The sequence below is a fragment of the Lissotriton vulgaris genome, chromosome 7 (genome assembly GCF_964263255.1).
Source record: "Lissotriton vulgaris chromosome 7, aLisVul1.2, whole genome shotgun sequence".
Lineage (NCBI taxonomy): Eukaryota > Metazoa > Chordata > Amphibia > Caudata > Salamandridae > Lissotriton > Lissotriton vulgaris.
The window spans coordinates 577138039-577157173 of NC_141695.1; positions in this window are offsets into that span (position 1 = coordinate 577138039).

Consider the following 19135-nt stretch of genomic DNA (forward strand, 5'->3'; position numbering starts at 1 on the left):
TCAGTTTGTTGTTAGTCAAATTAAAAAGGTGCTAAGAGACACAGAGTTACATATCCATGGGGTGGGCCTGGTATCCCTCAGAAACTGGGTCTATTATACATACAAATGTAAGGTGATTCTGTCTGTGTTTTAGCAACAGAAATGTTCATATCAGGAAGGGGTTCAATGAATCCCCTTCACATGTTATCTATTATTCAAGAACACATCACTTAACACTAAACAAACTGTATTTAGGAAAAAGGCACAAAATGCTTCACATATGGGTGTTCCACAGGGTGAAAACGGCACAGTGAACATGCAACTGAGATCACAACAAAACAAATGGACCATGAACATTAAAAAAAATAGGAGCATATAAACTGTTATGTACACAATCAATAGGGAAAACTGTCAAATCCTTATTATGCCCCTTAGGAGTCCATAGGTATGAAGCTCCTAATGTATTTCAATGTTGATGTTTTGACTCATATATGTATATTTTGGAGCTGGTTCTTCATCTGGACAACAAAGAAGGAAATACACTCTTGAAACCTCTTCATGGTGAGCGGAGGTACTTGTAAAGGGCCTTCATACTTATAGGCCAATGTGACCTACAGGAAAAGCCTAAGGTTATATTTACACTTAAGTCCAATGAGTATAATAGTGCACAAGTGTTGGTAATTACTTCCCATCCTCTGACAATAGTATCTGGTTCATACGACCACAAGAATACGTGGCTCATAAGCTTTGGAATAAATGGAACTATATATTAGAATGTGTAATATCTTTTGTTTTTGTTTTTTTAAACCAGAATTGATTGATTTTTCATATGAGCTCATCATATACATCACTATCATCATATCTCAGGTGTAAAATTCAGATATCCCTGGCTTCCCTTTAATAACTACTCTGTAGAGTTTCAGTTCCCTCGCCCACCCTCCCTACCCCCTTGAGTTGCAGCCACTAATTTTTACAAACCACAACCCTTAATTCCCAGTGGTTTATAATGTCACCTGAACCCCAAATGGCAATTCAGGGCCACATTACATGTTACTTGTTACGTATTCCTTTATATTATATGATTTATTAATTGATATTAGTGCTCTTCAAAATGATCTAGAGCATTTGAGTATCACCTTTAGTATTTATTGTCAATGTCTCCTATTGATTTGAAAAAGGTCTGTTTTTTGGAGGATACTGTTCTAATTTTTAAAATGTGTTTTATACAACGTGTGTCATTATAAATCACGTTTTTGATACAAAGGACATTGTAGGGATACTGAAAACATGCATTATTATTTTTACTACATTGCCACTAAAGAGCAGTGTTGGAAATAGCCCTTTTTGCAGGGTTATCCCCAAACCTTTTGCTTCTTCCTCCTATTTTTTCCTGACCTGTTTTTGATGGTTTTAGGACTCTGGGCACGCTACCACTGCTAACGTGCATATGCTCTCTGTGTAAACTGTGTTATGGATTGGTGTTTCAATGATTGGATATTTGATTTACTTGTTGGTCCCTAGTAAAGTGCACTGAGTGTGCCAAGTGCCTGTAAATCAAATGCTACTGGTGGGGCTGCAGCACTGATTGTGCCACCCACGTGAGTAGCCCTAAAAAGGTAACTCAGATCTGCCATTGTGGAGTCTGAGTGCAGTTTGTGACTGCCATGTCGATTTGGCCAGTGCACACACTTGCCAGTCCCTAACCTTCCTTTTTCTTGCATGTCAGGCACCCCTAAGGAAGGCCCAAGGTATCCCTGTGGGCAGGGTGCAGTGTATGTGAAAGGTAGGACATGCCCTGGTGTGTGTGGCATGTCCTGATAGTGAATTAAAGCCCATTTCGTTTTTCACTATTGCAAGGCTACCTTTTCCCCATGGGACAGATTGGGAAAGTTTGTTTATAACATCTTATAAACATAACTTGGTAGGGAAATAAAGTTTAGTATGCATGAACTCAGAATCTAAAGATACATCTTTTAGTGAAGGTGATTTTTACATTCTGCGTTTGAAAATACCACTTTTAGAAAGCAGATATTTTCTTGCTCAATCATCCCGTGTGCCTCTGATGGAATGAGGATTGCCAGTCTGGGGGATGTATGACGTTACCACGCATACTTTTAGCACGCATACCTTTACCACACAATTTTTACAACGCAGGATCCATTACAACGAAGTACCATTACAACGCATTTTTTTACAACGCATACCATTACAAAGTAAGTATTGGTAAGTATATAATATTTTAAAAAATGTAAGTAATTTAAATTAATATAATTTAATTTATTTTAATTTAATTTTAATAAAAACCCAAACCTATCCCTGAACCCTAAAATACCCCTTTTCCCAAAAACCCAAACCTAGCCCTGAACCCTAAAAATACCCCCTTACCCATAACCCAAACCTAGCCCTGTACCCTAAAAATACCCCCTTACCCAAAAACCCAAACCTAGCCCTGAACCCTAAAAATACCCCCTTACCCAAAAACCCAAACCTAGCCCTGAACCCTAAAAATACCCCCTTACCCAAAAACCCAAACCTAGCCCTGAACCCTAAAAATACACCCTTACCCAAAAACCCAAACCTAGCCCTGAACCCTAAAAATACACCCTTACCCAAAAACCCAAATCTAGCCCTGAACCCTAAAAATACACCCTTACCCAAAAACCCAAACCTAGCCCTGAACCCTAAAAATACCCCCTTACCCAAAAACCCAAACCTAGCCCTGAACCCTAAAAATACACCCTTACTCAAAAACCCAAACCTATTACATTTTAAATATAATTAAATACTTGCCAATACTTACGTTGTAATGGTATGCGTTGTAAAGGCATCTGCGTTGTAAAAAAATGCGTTTTAATGATACTTCGTTGTAATGGATCCTGCGTTGTAAAAAATGCGTGGTAAAGGTATTGCGTGGTAAAAAATGTGTGCTAAAGGTTGTATACCCAGTCTGGATTTTGGATGACAGAAAGCTGGGGAGCAGGAGTGGCTCCAGATTGTCTAGGTAGAGTGAGGAAAGGGCTGAATAGACCTGGGCTGCAATGGGGGAAGGGGGAGGAGATTTCCTTGCATCTCAAAGGGCCTGGTCTGCCTCTGACATTGCCGTCTCCACCTCCTGCCAGGAATTCACACCAGAGAAGATAGAACTTGTTCTGGCTGGGCACAGACACTCTCTGCCTAAGAAATTAAAGGATTTTGGGATATAAATATTGGGGCCCAGGCCCCTGAACTTTAGAACTCTTTTGGATCAAGAAGACTGCCAAGAAGAAGAGCTGCAGTAGCTGTGAGGAGGAACTACCACTTTGCTGTGTGCTTTGCTGTGTTGGCACCGCGACCCTGGCCTCACCGACAATGCCTGTTGACACTGCCACCGTGCCGCTGCTCGCACCGTGACCTGTGGGCACCGCAATCCACACAGCCACGCTTCACGATGACGCCTTGGCACCGCAGAGTGCACCGCCGCAATGCCTCACCGTGACCCTGGTCTCTCCGATGACCCCTGCTGACGCTGCCACCGAGCTACTGCTCGCACCACGAACTGTAGGCACCGCACTCCACACGCCTCGCTTCACGACAACACCTTGGCCTCCTCAACGATGCCGCTCCATGCCGAATCGATTCCGCTGCTTGCACCGTGGTTCGAGGGCCGCTCGTAAAGTTACACAATGCACCGGCCTCATCCTGCCCTTCAGTCTAGGCCTATCGACGCCAGCGCCATGGACTCCAGTTCATCAGCCGATGACAGCACTTCGGTACAAAAGGGGGTGGTGATGGACGGAGCATCTGAATCAATCAAACACTCACACCCAGTCAAAAGATCTGGGTTTAATCCATCACCATTCTTTAGCCCACTCTGCCACCCCAGTTCAGACAGCGCTTCAGCAACGACGATGCCGATGCTTTCACCGTGACCTGCCAGCACCGTGGCGAGCACCGCCTTCATCTCGCACTGCGACCCTGATCTCACCAATGACGTCATCTGGCGCCGCCACCGAGCCTGTGCTCACACCGCGACCTGAGGGCACCGCACACCGCACCGCTGCACTTCGCATCGCATCGCAACACACAACGCCTACCGATGCCAGCCATCTGACTCCAACAGAGAGGAGATCTACCTGCAACGCGTGTGACTTCGAGGGCCCTGACGACTCCTACACCTACTTCCGGAACCGACGCCTGCAGACGCCGTGTTTTCGGAAGCTCAACGAGAGGTCGCCAACGCCCTGCATTTTTAAAAGGTACTGTTTGCGGGTCTTCCCAACACCGTAGCTGGCCCGCGACGCCACGGTCAGCCAGAACTGTTTGGATTTATTTGCTCATGACGCTGTGATAGCCCCGGACGGAGCTATCGACATCAAGGAACTGTTTTTAAAGTGTATTTTGATAACTGTAGATTTTTAAGTTCTGGGTTGTGGATTTTTCTAATTTTTGGTCTTGTCTGAAGTACATTAAAATATTAGATATTTTTCTAAACTGGTGTGGTGTCCTTTTGTAGTGCTTACACTGTATTACTGTTGGTTATGTGCAAATGCTTTACACACTGCCTCTAAGATAAGCCTGACTGCATGTGCCAAGCTACGAAGGGGTGAGCAGTGGTTTTTTAGGAGTGTAACTCCCTTATTCTGACTAGAGTGGTGGTTTCTGCCTGGCTTTGGCACATGCCCTAGCCTCCCAAAAATCCAATTTCTAACAACCAGGTATAACAAGACATATATAAAGAAAGAAAATCAAGTTTGTAACTTTTTGCTGACAGGGTTCTGCATTTACAGTGGTTATTTTCACACAGCGGGGAGGATGGTTCAGCAAAAGTGTGCCTGCAAGGTATGCTGGTTAATTATCCAAAGAAGCACTGTTATTCTGCAAGTGTTTCTTTTTTACCAGCACTAAAAGAAAGCCAAAATGCTATGTTTAACTTTTTTATTTGTTTAGGTAAGCTAAACATATTCCAAATGAATTCAGCACTTTGAAACTGGGACATATTCAAGAAGAAGGCTCAATAAATAAACACATACACATACATGCACACACACATGTGGACAGACCCAGTGTTTATCTCAGTCACCTACATTTACTACCAGATGTCAGGACAGCTGAATACCAAGGCTACCTAATATTGATTCCTCCTCATGCTGCTTCTTTCCACTACCCCACGCTTGCTTTATCTCACTCTTGCAAGTTCTTTATAATCTCTTCTTGATCCCTTTGATATCAGATTTCCTATTCTTCTCTTCCTCCCTCTAGTTCTATCTTTCTGTGTCTTGCTCTGGGTTAGTGTTTGATAGGGAAAAATAAGTCCCATTCTCCAAAAATGAGTTATAGTCCCTTCACCTCGAACCATTGTCACAAACGAAGTACTGGTGGGCATACATGTAGATTGGGAAGGTCCCCTGGAGGCCAGTATGAAGTAGGTCCCTGAGCTCACTTGTAGTGGAATTGTATTTCAAAGAGACTGTGAAAGAAAACAGACACTCAGGAAACCTCATAGTAGACATGTATTATGCAAAAACAGATTACCAAGCATAACAAATATCATGTGTGCAATTTGTAATGTCAACAGACCAGCACTTCTCCATTTGATCATTTGGAGCCCACAATGCTAAATTCTATACATTTTATGCTATTTTTATTCAATATTTAGGTCTTGCATACACAGTGCATGCACTGTTAGACGAATTGTTTAGAATTCAGTTGGCTTACAAACCACCCTCAGCATACCGTTGGTTGTTTTCATTGTCATTCTCATTTGCAATCCTTAGATTACTTAGCTCCCATAGACTATTCTTTCTTTCTTGAGTAGCTCCTCCCAGGTGCATAGACCAAGTACATGTGTTTTTCCTCATCTTTGTTCTTCCTCGTCATTTTGCAATGCATTATTTTTAATAAGCATTTCAGTATTATTTCTGGTTGTGCAATGGGCTTTCCTACTTTGATCACAGGCATACATCTTATTTACGTTGCTTTCATCCTATGTGCTGAGTCCACTGATGCTTTAGTTACTTATACCCACAACTGTACTACTCTATTCCACTCTACTCTATGCTACTCCATCCTACACTACTCTACTTACTCTATGCCCCTTTACTCTATGCCACCCCTATCTATACTGCTCTACTCTTTGCTACTCTACTCTCTGAAACTTCACTCTAAGCCATTCCACTCTACTCTATGCCACTCCACTCTACTCTTTGCCATCCCACTCTACTCTATGCCACTCTACTTTGCACCACTCTTCACCACTATCCTGTATGCCACTCCACGCTACACTACTCCACTCTATGCCACTCTACTCAATGGCACTCTACACTATGCCACTTTACTGTACACCACTCCACTCTACTCTACACTACTCATTCCATTCTATGCCACTCTAGGCCATTCTGTTCCACTTTACTCCACACCACTCTGCTCTATGCCACTTTATGCAACCCAACAATACTCTACTTTACTCTACACCACTCTACTCTATTCCATTCTACTCTACACTACTCCATTCCATTCTATGCCACTCTAGGCCATTCTGCTCCACTTTACTCCGCACCAATCTGCTCTATGCCACTCTACTCTATGACACTGTATACCACCCTATTCCATGCCACTCTACTAGATGCCACTCTACTCTACACCCCTCCATTCCATTGCACTCTATACTGCACTTTTCTATTCTATGCTACTCTAATCTGTGCCACTCCATTCCACTCTACACCACTGTGCATCATTGTAAACCACTCTACACTACTCTACACCCCTCTACTCTACCTCACGCTACTCTGTGCCACTACAATCCATACAATCCAATTTAAGCCACTCTACTCTATGCCATTCAACTCTGCACTACTCTGCTCTATGCAACTTCACCCCACTCAACTGCACTCTACACCACTCCACTTTATGCCACGCTGCTCTATGCTACTCCACTCTACGCCACTCTACTCTACACCACTTTACTCTATGCCAGTCTACTCTAGGCCATCTTCTCTATGCCACTCCACTCTTTTCTATACCACTCTACCCTAGGACGCTCCACTCTAAAACACTCTACTCTATGACCCTGCACTCCATAATAATCTACTGCATGCTACTCTACTCTGCGCCCCTCTACTCTATGATTCAGAAAAGGGGGTGGTGATGAACAAAGTGTCTGAATTAAGCAGACCACTCTTTCCCAGTCCAAAGATCTGGGCTTGATTCATCACCGTTATTTATCTCACTGCACCATCCCAGCTCAGAACCTGGCTATATGCAAATCAGTCTGTCCCTGGCCCAGTACATCATGGGAACAGGGCAGACTAAACTACCAAGCCAATTCTTCACCAGAAAGGAGACAAGCTACCGGGGACCGGTTTCTGGCATTTCAGCCGTCTTCGGCCCGGCTTGCTTGAATCCTGATGATGCAGTGAGAAAGGGACTCATGTCTGAGTATACCCTGCCACACCTATAGTGGCCAAAAACGATTCAGAAAAGGGGGTGGTGATGAACAGAGTGTCTGAATTATGCAGACCACGTTTACCCAGTCCAAAGATCTGGACTTGATCCATCACCGTTATTTATCTCACTGCACCATCCCAGCTCAGAACCTGGCTATATGCAAATCAGTCTGAAAAACGGTGATGGATCAAGCCCTGATCTTTGGACTGGGTAAGAGTGGTCTGCTTAATTCAGACACTCTGTTCATCACCACCCCCTTTTCTGAATAATTTTTGTCCACCATAAGCGTGGAAGGGTATACTCAGATGTGAGTCCCTAGCTCATTGCACCATCAGGATTCAAGCAAGCCGGGCCGAAGACGGCTGAAATGCCAGAAACCGGTCCCCGGTAGCTTGTTTCCTTCCCAGTATAAGAATTGGCTTGGTAGTTTGGTCTGCCCTGTTCCCATGATGCACTGGACCAGGGTCAGACTAATTTGCATATATCCAAGTTCTGAGCTGGGATGGTGCAGTGAGCTGAAAAACGGTGATGGATCAAGCCCTGATCTTTGGACTGGGTAAGAGTGGTCTGCTTAATTCAGACACTCTGTTCATCACCACCCCCTTTTCTGGATAATTTTTGTCCACCATAAGCGTGGAAGGGTATACTCAGATGTAAGTCCCTAGCTCATTGCACCATCAGGATTCAAGCAAGCCGGGCCGAAGACGGCTGAAATGCCAGAAACCGGTCCCCGGTAGCTTGTTTCCTTCCCAGTATAAGAATTGGCTTGGTAGTTTGGTCTGCCCTGTTCCCATAATGCACTGGGCCAGGGTCAGACTAATTTGCAAATAGCCAAGTTCTGAGCTGGGATGGTGCAGTGAGCTGAAAAACGGTGATGGATCAAGCCCTGATCTTTGGACTGGGTAAGAGTGGTCTGCTTAATTCAGACACTCTGTTCATCACCACCCCCTTTTCTGAATAATTTTTGTCCACCATAAGCGTGGAAGGGTATACTCAGATGTGAGTCCCTAGCTCATTGCACCATCAGGATTCAAGCAAGTCGGGCCGAAGACGGCTGAAATGCCAGAAACCGGTCCCCGGTAGCTTGTTTCCTTCCCAGTATAAGAATTGGCTTGGTAGTTTGGTCTGCCCTGTTCCCATGATGCACTGGGCCAGGGTCAGACTAATTTGCATATAGCCAAGTTCCGAGCTGGGATGGTGCAGTGAGCTGAAAAACGGTGATGGATGAAGCCCTGATCTTTGGACTGGGTAAGAGTGGCCTGCTTAATTCAGACACTCTGTTCATCACCACCCCCTTTTCTGAATAATTTTTGTCCACCATAAGCGTGGAAGGGTATACTCAGATGTGAGTCCCTAGCTCATTGCACCATCAGGATTCAAGCAAGCCGGGTCGAAGACGGCTGAAATGCCAGAAACCGGTCCCCGGTAGCTTGTTTCCTTCCCAGTATAAGAATTGGCTTGGTGGTTTGGTCTGCCCTGTTCCCATGATGCACTGGGCCAGGGTCAGACTAATTTGCATATAGCCAAGTTCTGAGCTGGGATGGTGCAGTGAGCTGAAAAACGGTGATGGATCAAGCCCTGATCTTTGGACTGGGTAAGAGTGGTCTGCTTAATTCAGACACTCTGTTCATCACCACCCCCTTTTCTGAATACCCCTCTACTCTATAGCACTCCACTCTACACCACTCCACTCTATACCAATTTACTCTACGCCACTCTACCCACTCAACTCTGCGTCTCTCAACTCTACACTAGTTCACTCCATGCCACTCAACTGCACTCTACACCACTCCCACTGTGTCACATTGTAAAAAAAGGGTTCCAAAGACAACCAGTAACCAAAGACCCTTTTTATGTTGCCCGGCGGTATCGCCTCTATGACCCACCAATGTTAATCAATGAAGAAGCAGGCGCTGGAGACTGGAAGGCAGGAAACGAGGATTTTTATTCTCTCCGGAGGAGAACACATCAATTCAGACAGCAAGTATCGTCACGAGGTGCTCTAACCACATCTCTGAGGCCTGGCCTCTTATACTAGGGTTTTATGACCTTTATTGCACATAACACATTCTCGCAACACTTTAGTATTTGAAAGAACATCCTCGGAATCTCCCCTTCAGGCCCGTTCCCACATACATTTACAGTTGGATTCCCCACCCCGGTCACAACAGGTGATGGTTGTCGCACAGCAGGGCATTCCGCCGATTCACGGAATGCATGGGGTTGATCGGATCTCATAGGGTGGGGGCTTTGATCGGCTCGAGGGTCTTTTGATGGGGAGGGGAAGCTTCCTACTGTACGGGGTAATAAACAGTATCCGCAAGGCCAGGTGGCGGCCTGGGAACAAGGAAGACAAACGGGGATACAGGAAAAGGGGGTTTGTATCAAAAGGATCTGAGGCCATGAAAGGAATGAGGGGAGGTGTCGCGCTGGGAACAGGATGGGATTCTGTGGTGAAGCTGCGCTGAAGTGGGGTTTATGACCCAGGGCATGAGAGAGCGGGGGTTGTCAGTGTGCGGGGGGATGCTTGCGAGGTTAAGAGAGAGAGAGACGCGCTGGCTATCAGCGAGGGGCAGGGAGGCCATGGTGCTCAAAATGGCTGCCGCTTACGCGCACGAATGGGCTCGAAAAGGGGGCAAGATGGCGCAGATAATGTTCACCAAGCTTGTACTAATTTTTCACAGTCCTCCCTTTAACATTTCCAAGACATCTTGCTGGCCTATTTCCTATCTATACCTATTGCAGCGGTCATAAGTAAGGGAGAGGGGACTTAGGCAAAGGAACTGTGCATATACATCATATTATAAACATCACATTGAAAAATCTCATCATCTAGTAAACGGGTTCATTGTTAAGTTGGTTGTAGGAAAAATCATCGTAATGCAATATCAGACTAGAATTACGTAGTGAGGGCGTTGGGTACAGATCATAGGTACTTATAGTCATTCGAAATAGGAGCTGGTAAGTTATCATATAAGTAAGTCCTTTTTTTTTTTTTTTGTACTCGGCGGGAGCATAGTCAGTCCAATGATGATTGGGAGAGAAATGAGATATAATAAAAATAAAAATCAGAGTTCTCAGTGTCTATGCCGTCTTCTGTTGGCACTGTTGAGCACCTGGATTACCTATCAACAGAAATGTTCATGTGGATTGAGTCTTTGGAGGTCTGCGGGCAGGGGTACATTTTGTTTGGTTTCGCCAGACCTCATAGGAGAAATGCGTTACGGTTTTGGAGCAGGTGCATTTTCTTCCGTAACCCAGAGCATAGAATTGCGATGAAAAGTGCAATTGTCCCTGAGTTGTGAGATCTGTTTGTTTCTTGAGTCTCTGTGGTGGGTATTTCCTGTTGCTTCCATCATCTTCGAGGCGTTCAGCAGCGGGTAGAACCACATACTTCGTTCATCTTTTCTTTAGAGGCGACCCTTGGTGGAGTTCTAGGTCACCGTTCTAAGACTAACATAGTTCGTGGTCTACTTAGTCGGAGCTCCCTCCCTTCTGACGCAGGGAGTACTCTTCTCTGGGTAGCTCAGTAGGATTTGGAGGAATTTGGGAGTTCGGGTGGAAAGGTGCGGGTGTGAACAGTCCTTATGGTAGGTCGGAGGAGGAGGGGATGGAGCAAGGCCAAGTCGGGAATAGATCAGGGGGGCGGAGAGTTTGCGACAGGCGAGTCCGTAACCATGTTCAGAGAGCGGGGACTTTTTGGCACACGTTGATCATAGAGCAGGGGCTTCAGGTCAGCCCTTTCCTTAGCTTTGTCTGAAACAGTGCCCCGTCCTGCGTCTCCTTACTGCTGTGGTCTCGCCTCGGCCTCCGTCGCTGATGTTCCACAATCCGCAGTCAGGCCGCGTGCTCCCACATCCGGTCTCTTTCTCCTCCGACAGTGATACCCTTAAATGAGTTTTGAAAAGACAGTCTTTAGAGATATTGCAGAAGAAGGTAATTACATAAATCTATTTCTCTCCCAACACCAAGCAACTGGGGTAAGCACTCGCTTACATTGGAGATTCTTGCGGTTAACGTATAAACAATTGATGATGGGTTTGCTGGATTCCTTACAACTTCCTTTTGCTGGCTAATTCTTTGGCGCTTTGATGGTTATTACGTTCGTTTGTAATAGGTACGAGGTCTGGTACTCATTTATTGCATACGTCTATTATAGTAAATGTCAGTTCTTCCGGTAGAGACCCATTTCCCTAGTACGAGTCTTGCAAGGCTAGGCTGGCCCTCAGGGCCTTGTATTTTACAAAAAAGTGCAACGTGCTATTCACCACAGTCTGATGTGCCTCCTTCTGAGGGGTGAACATAGGCTAAACAAGTCTGGATTACATAAAAACATCTTATTTACAACAAGGCTTACTGCAACAAGTTCTTTCGATTTTCGATCTAATTTTCAACTTTGCACACATCTTTCTAACTTTCTATATAACTCCTCGCAACCTGGTTACTATAAAAACTCGGGGGGGTGGTTTGCAGTAATTATTGAACTTATCCTCGGGGAAGGAGGGATCTTATGGAAAACAATTAGGGACACAGTGAATTAGAGCAGGGGGCGTTTTTCAGGCTCTCGTTCAGGGCAGCTGACACCAAACTGGGGGCATTTTGGGAAGACGGAGGTGTCTCGATCATTTCTTACTGTTCGGGGTGTAGAGGCAATTTGGAATGGGGATGGTCGCATTACCACAGACATATTTTATCATAGAAGCCACTGACAAATGGTTCCCTGGCTGTGGGTCAAATTTAGGGAACCTCAGTCGTCTTACCTGTCCCTTTCCTATTGGCCAATTTAAATTTCATCCATGTTTAGCAGGAAAGGAGAGGTAGTAACGTGGTACCGATATAATTTATTTAGGACAAATTTGTGCAAATACTTGTGGTATTTGGGGCCAATCAGGAGGTGCACCAGGTTCGTCAATTAGGTGCCAGTCGCTAGGAAGAGGGAAAGTGTGGAGGGGTGAAAGAGTGAGAGAGAGAGAGAGAGAGAGAGAGAGAGAGAGAGAGAGAGAGAGAGAGAGAGAGAGACAATAGGCCAAACAGTACACATGGGACATGGAGAATGACCGTGTATTGTTTGGGCTATTCAGTGCGTTACCCAACGTTAGACGTTTCGGGTCTGTGTTAGGATGTAGAAAGCATGCAGTTTTGGGACAGAAGAGCATTAGATCTGGTATAAAAAGGTCGTGCATTGGGTAGGGCGTCCTTTTTGTGTCGTCTTGCAGCGGTAGTCCGTTTTCATGCATCGGGCGTGACGTGGTTCCAGATCCCTTACGATACTCTAATCGGGATTCTAATGTAACCTGCAGAAGGAAAAAAGGAGGGAAAGGGGGAGGTGGGGGGACAACATTCGAACACATCAAATGTACGGGCACGAAAGTCCTTTACTTACCGCATACTCGTATTTATTTCTTCGGGATATAATCCCTTAGGGTTTTGGTTTCCGAAAGTCAAGGGGGCGGGCAATGCGATAGGTGGTTCATGGGGAGGTTCGAGGATGGCATTAAGGATCGTGTGTAGAGAAACGCTTAAAAAGGAATCAGAGGTGCCTAGCGTGAGGTACCCGGTTTTGTAGATGTATCCGGCCTCCGGGATCCTTAAATCATTCCCAAAGCTGTGAGGTTCTAAGGCATATCAGTTCTTCGTTTAACCCGGTACCTTAGTACCTTCGACCACCATATCTTAATAACATTGTATCAATCACCCCGCTTTACTTTACCCATTCTCAGAAGTCGAGGTCCTTCTTCATACGTTAGTTCCTGAGCTTAGTCGCATATTTTGGAAGCAACGTATCACACCTGGGATCCGATCATCAACCCGGGGCCGAAAAACCTTTTCTCGGATAACCTTAAAAAAAGAGCAGAACGGTTGCGCACAGAAAAAAACCCTCCCACCGATACCCGCATTTACAAAAGTATGCGATGCCTATTCATAGTTTTTAAGACCTTTATTTGTATAATCATTCAGTACGTAAAATGTGAGAGCACAATCATAATTTGGCCTGACATGTCGTCGATGGAAGCACTTACAGTAGGGGGTTATTTTATAGCACAAGAACATGAAAAAAAGGCCTAATTTATTATTTGCAAGTAACTAAAAATATTTCATTGCGTGACGAGGGAATCAGGGGCATTTTAGTTCATAAATGGAAACACAGTCAAGCTCATAGGAATCGTATTTCCTAGATGTAAACCGTGGGTGTGCGTCATAAGCGACGTTATGTACCAGTTACAATAAATATCAAAAAATAAATCGTTCATTGAAATCAACATTTTTACGGAACCCCTCTCAAACGTTCGCCAAGTGAACCCTCCTCCCTTTCCCCTCGAGTGCACAATGGTTCGTATATATATCTTAGTACATCAAGTTTCATTAGTTAAGGAACACCACGAGGCGTCCGTTAGTTTCCATTGATACCGGCGCCATTTTGGGCGAGGCCGGTTTAGTCCGGAAGTAGCACCAGAGGAAAAAAATATCTCCGACGATTGGCGGTTGGACCAGGGTCCCTTTCGGCAGTTCAAAAGAAACTGTGCTAACAGAGGGGCTGGTGGTGTGGACCGTCAATCAAGAGAGGGAGGGGGTAGAGTCTTCCTTACCGGGTCACGTTGATGCTCAGCCGGAACTTACTCGAGTTCGTTAGCCCATAATGTTCCTGGGTGGTTCAGACGGAAGCTGATGCAGACACGAGAGCACCGCCATCTTGTTGCTGTGCCGTGGTTATTTCATTAGTGATCAATGCAGCTGTTCCCCTCCGGAAGCCTGAAGGGGCTGAGGGCTCTTGGGACTTTGGTAGAATCTTCAAAGTCGAGGGGATGTTTGTCGATGGTGGGGGCTTGCGCCCAGGTGGGCAAGTGCCCGAGTTGCAATTTCGGACAAAGTTACTCCAGCGGCCTAGATCCGCCTTTCAAGGGCCCAGACGCCATTTTGAGACCCTGTGGCAGCCACCTTTGTCGTATCCATCGGGAGTGGAAGAAACTTCTTGTGATGGCGATGGACAGAGCATCATGCTGCTGGAGCAGGACATTTTGGTTCGGGGCGCCAGGGTGCAGCAGTGGAGCCTTCGTCTGGGGAGGTGAGAGAGGCTCGTCCGTGCCGCCTTCCTCTCCCGGCGCATCCTACGCCGTCCCTTTGGAATCAGGGGCGCACATGATGACCACCCTACACCCCTGATTCCGACTCTTGGGGGACCACTGTACATCCGGTGCTCCGCAATATGCCCGTCGGACATTGTGTGTCCTGTGCTATGGAAGTATACCAGACGGGCATTGCATGTCCTGTGCTGCGGAAATATACCAGGCCGTCGCCCGGCTGGAGGACATCGGCGCCGGACCAGGGCAGGGAAGCCTCCTACCTGTGGAGGTGGAAGAGGCTCGTCCGCGTCGCCTCTTCCTCCCTGCCCACCCTGCATCCGTTCGCTGGAGGAATTTGTGATGGCCGGACCAGGAGATACGAGGGAGGGGGTCATTTGCAGCCGCCCCCTCCCTACTCGCGGCCCGGGGGACGCCATCCCTGGAAGGGCAGTATGGGAAGACCATTTCATTGCCTGCTTGGTGGAGCCTCCAGGACCTTCTCGCCAGCAATCTCCTTTTTGGCCCATGGTTGCTGGCAGGCCCCGCCCCACACGTGCTATGTGTTTCGGATGGGCGGGACCATCGAACTGTTACATTTCGAGGACTTCCGGAGTGAGCATAACATGTTTTGTATTTTTCCTATTAGTCAAGTTTGCTTTTTAGAGAGTTCTACTAGTTATTCTATTTACTGTTGGTTGTGTGTTTTTCTTTACCGTAATTAAATCCTAAGTTATATAATAGACGCTTGGCTTCCTTGAGTCCTTTCTCTAATGGGGGTTGTTTACACTGATCTGCAATTGTGTTTGGTTTTCAGAGTGGGGGAGCAACAGAGAGCAATCAGTCCCAAAACTCTAACATGTCGTTAAAATTGGTCTGACGAAATCTGTGCCATCGAGCATAATCAAACGGGGTGGTTCTATCTGTCCTGTCCGTACTAGTCTGATTTATCTCGCGCCTTTTCCCTTTCTGTCGGCCTGTTCTTTCTGTCGACCTTCCGTTCTTACCTATGCTCTGCAGAGTCGGGCATTGGGCTTTCCAGTGCCCGAGACGTTTACAGAAAGCACATTGGTTCTGTTTTAAATCTATTCGTCCTGTGCGCAGTGTCGGGGGATTACCTTCGGGTCGTTGTGTTCCGGGGTTGACTTGTCGGCACACCCCTTTACACCGTTCTCCTTTCATATCTACTCCTCGGGACTGTGCCATCGCTGGCCCTTCACCTTTTCTAAATTCGTCGTCTTCCCTTCGTCGTGCGGCTTCTTTGCGCCACATACCGAGACTATCGAGCATAATAGGTGTTGTTTCATTCCTACGAAGGGCTATTTCTACCGTTTCTATTTTGTCAAGATCAAAGGATCCTCTCAGTGGCCACTGACTTTCTCGATCCTTTTTCGTATATTTACGCCACAGCTCACTATAGGCTATAGCGATCAGTCCATGCTTCATGAACATGTCCTTATTAGGGGTGCCTTCCAGCGGAGCCGGATGGTTCATCTCTAATAAGCGGTCCGGGTTAAACAGGCTACTAACCAGTGGGGAGAAGACAGGCATGACGGATCACAATGGGATAATAGTCAGCACTACCTATCTTATCACTGCGTGCAAAGACTAGACAGAATATTTCTATTCTACGTTGTTTGCACGTAGTGAATACCTCATGAATCAATCTTGAGCAATCAATGTTAGGTCGAAAATAAAAAATCAATATGGTCAATGGGGAGAATAAGTAGGCTCGCAAAGGTTCGCGTCACCTACCCTTTCACTATCTGCAAAGAGGGGACCTAATCTTCCCTGTTTTCAGACAGAGAATCTCCAGAAAACAATCTATAACAGTTAATCAATGTTTAGGTCAAAAATAAAAAATCAATATGGTCAATGGGGAGAATAAGTAGGCTCGCAAAAGTTCGCGTCACCTACCCTTTCACTATCTGCAAAGAGGGGACCTAATCTTCCCTGTTTGTAGACAGAGAATCTCCAGAAAACAATCTATAACAGTTAATCAATGGGGGGGGGGGGCAATTGTTCAATGGGGAGGGGGAAAAATAGGTCCGACGGGTGCGTACCTATCCTTCGCTGTTTATAAAGGGAGAGCCTGTTGTTTCTCCGTTTGTAGACAGTGAATCTCCAATAAATTAACAAAAAGTAATACTAGTATTTTCTCAACAATTATCAATCACTTTCAATTATCTATCACTTTCGCAATTCGTCGTGTTTACACGACCTTACCCGGACCGCATGGACAGTTTCTTGTCTTCCGAATCCAGCGCCCGATCGTCCTCTTCTCTCCGTACTTCTCGTGGCACTCCTGATGGTTCCCAGTCAGGACCGCAGATCACTCGAGAGAGGTCTGTTCGGAACCAGTGAAGTTCGGATGATCGGCTGTCAGACGAGGGTCTATCGGACAGGGTACCTTCCGATCGTTGCAGTCGTTCACTCTGTCGTCAGGACCTCTCCCACTGGATCCACAAGTCGCTGATGGGCCCCACGTTTGGGACGCCAATTGTAAAAAAAGGGTTCCAAAGACAACCAGTAACCAAAGACCCTTTTTATGTTGCCCGGCGGTATCGCCTCTATGACCCACCAATGTTAATCAATGAAGAAGCAGGCGCTGGAGACTGGAAGGCAGGAAACGAGGATTTTTATTCTCTCCGGAGGAGAACACATCAATTCAGACAGCAAGTATCGTCACGAGGTGCTCTAACCACATCTCTGAGGCCTGGCCTCTTATACTAGGGTTTTATGACCTTTATTGCACATAACACATTCTCGCAACACTTTAGTATTTGAAAGAACATCCTCGGAATCTCCCCTTCAGGCCCGTTCCCACATACATTTACAGTTGGATTCCCCACCCCGGTCACAACAGGTGATGGTTGTCGCACAGCAGGGCATTCCGCCGATTCACGGAATGCATGGGGTTGATCGGATCTCATAGGGTGGGGGCTTTGATCGGCTCGAGGGTCTTTTGATGGGGAGGGGAAGCTTCCTACTGTACGGGGTAATAAACAGTATCCGCAAGGCCAGGTGGCGGCCTGGGAACAAGGAAGACAAACGGGGATACAGGAAAAGGGGGTTTGTATCAAAAGGATCTGAGGCCATGAAAGGAATGAGGGGAGGTGTCGCGCTGGGAACAGGATGGGATTCTGTGGTGAAGCTGCGCTGAAGTGGGGTTTATGACCCAGGGCATGAGAGAGCGGGGGTTGTCAGTGTGCGGGGGGATGCTTGCGAGGTTAAGAGAGAGAGAGACGCGCTGGCTATCAGCGAGGGGCAGGGAGGCCATGGTGCTCAAAATGGCTGCCGCTTACGCGCACGAATGGGCTCGAAAAGGGGGCAAGATGGCGCAGATAATGTTCACCAAGCTTGTACTAATTTTTCACAACTCCACTCTACACTATTCCCCTTTATGCCACTGTATTCCATACCACTCTACATCACTCTCTCTTTGACACTCAACTCTAAGCCATCTACTCTATGCCACTCTACCCCACACCACTCTGCTCTACACTCCTCTATGCTCCTCCACTCTCCTCTACGCCACTCTCCTCTGTACCACGCCACTACCTTTTAGCCATGATGAACAATAGCGTTGCGGCTGTACAGCATGGCTAAAAGGCATTGGCAAAGGCAATAACTCTCACATATGCGTGACCTATTGGTTTAGCCAATGCTTTTTCCCTAGGCATTGAGCGGAGAACAGAACATGTGATTAGATCGAAACTCAAGACGGAACTAACCAACAGATGCCCAGTTCTTCTTTTGTGAAGAATGCGAGTAGGCCTTGAAATATAACCACAGTGATCTATGTTAAAAGGCTGACCACTATATTTGCAGTTCTTGCTTGGCTATGTCAGCTTCAACACAATGCTATGCTTAATTGAACAGTCAGGCTAAATGTAAAATATACAACACCGAAATACAAAATCGCAGTTCATTTAAAATGTGTTTTTCTGTGTAATAATGCAAAGGCTTTAACAGTGCTTTAACATGCGTTATTTTAATCAGCTGTGCATATATAAAAATGACATCCTAAGGACCAATATCACCGCAGAATGCAGCTTAAAAATCTTCCAGTGTGTGTTCATGTCTTTCCCTTTCACTTCTAACACTGTTGCACCCCAGCCCTCACACTGCAGGCATTATAAACATACCATACGGTTTGTCTCACTGCAGGAGATAGTAATTCTGTTATGTAATGATGTGTGTGAAAATGTCGATAACAGAAATATCGCCTGACCTACATTGTGTAGCCTAAACACCGTTTTCAAAAGTATTGCTACATTACATTAACTCCAGTGGGGCCGGTGATAACTTTGTAAGCGATATTTGGGACAGGTCATTTTGCCAGGCGACTCTTAGGCCGCGATATTCTGCCATACATGGTTGCTGTTGCACTGCGCACTTTATAGATCGATTGATCTTGATTTTATTTACAAGCAGACACGGGTGTTCCGTGCTGTGCGAGTCACAGATAAATGATGTGAATTATGCATACATAAAATGGCCTTTTTTTCAGCCAAAAGGTATCAGCTTTGTGATTCAGCCCCTTTCTGTAGTATTAGAGGGATGCTCATCACAGTGGCGGGAGTAGGGTGCCCGGAAGAGAGGCGACAAAGCAGCCTGTAGTAACGACGAGGAAGCAGTATTTAGTTTATGAATAATATGTCTTTATTGGATAT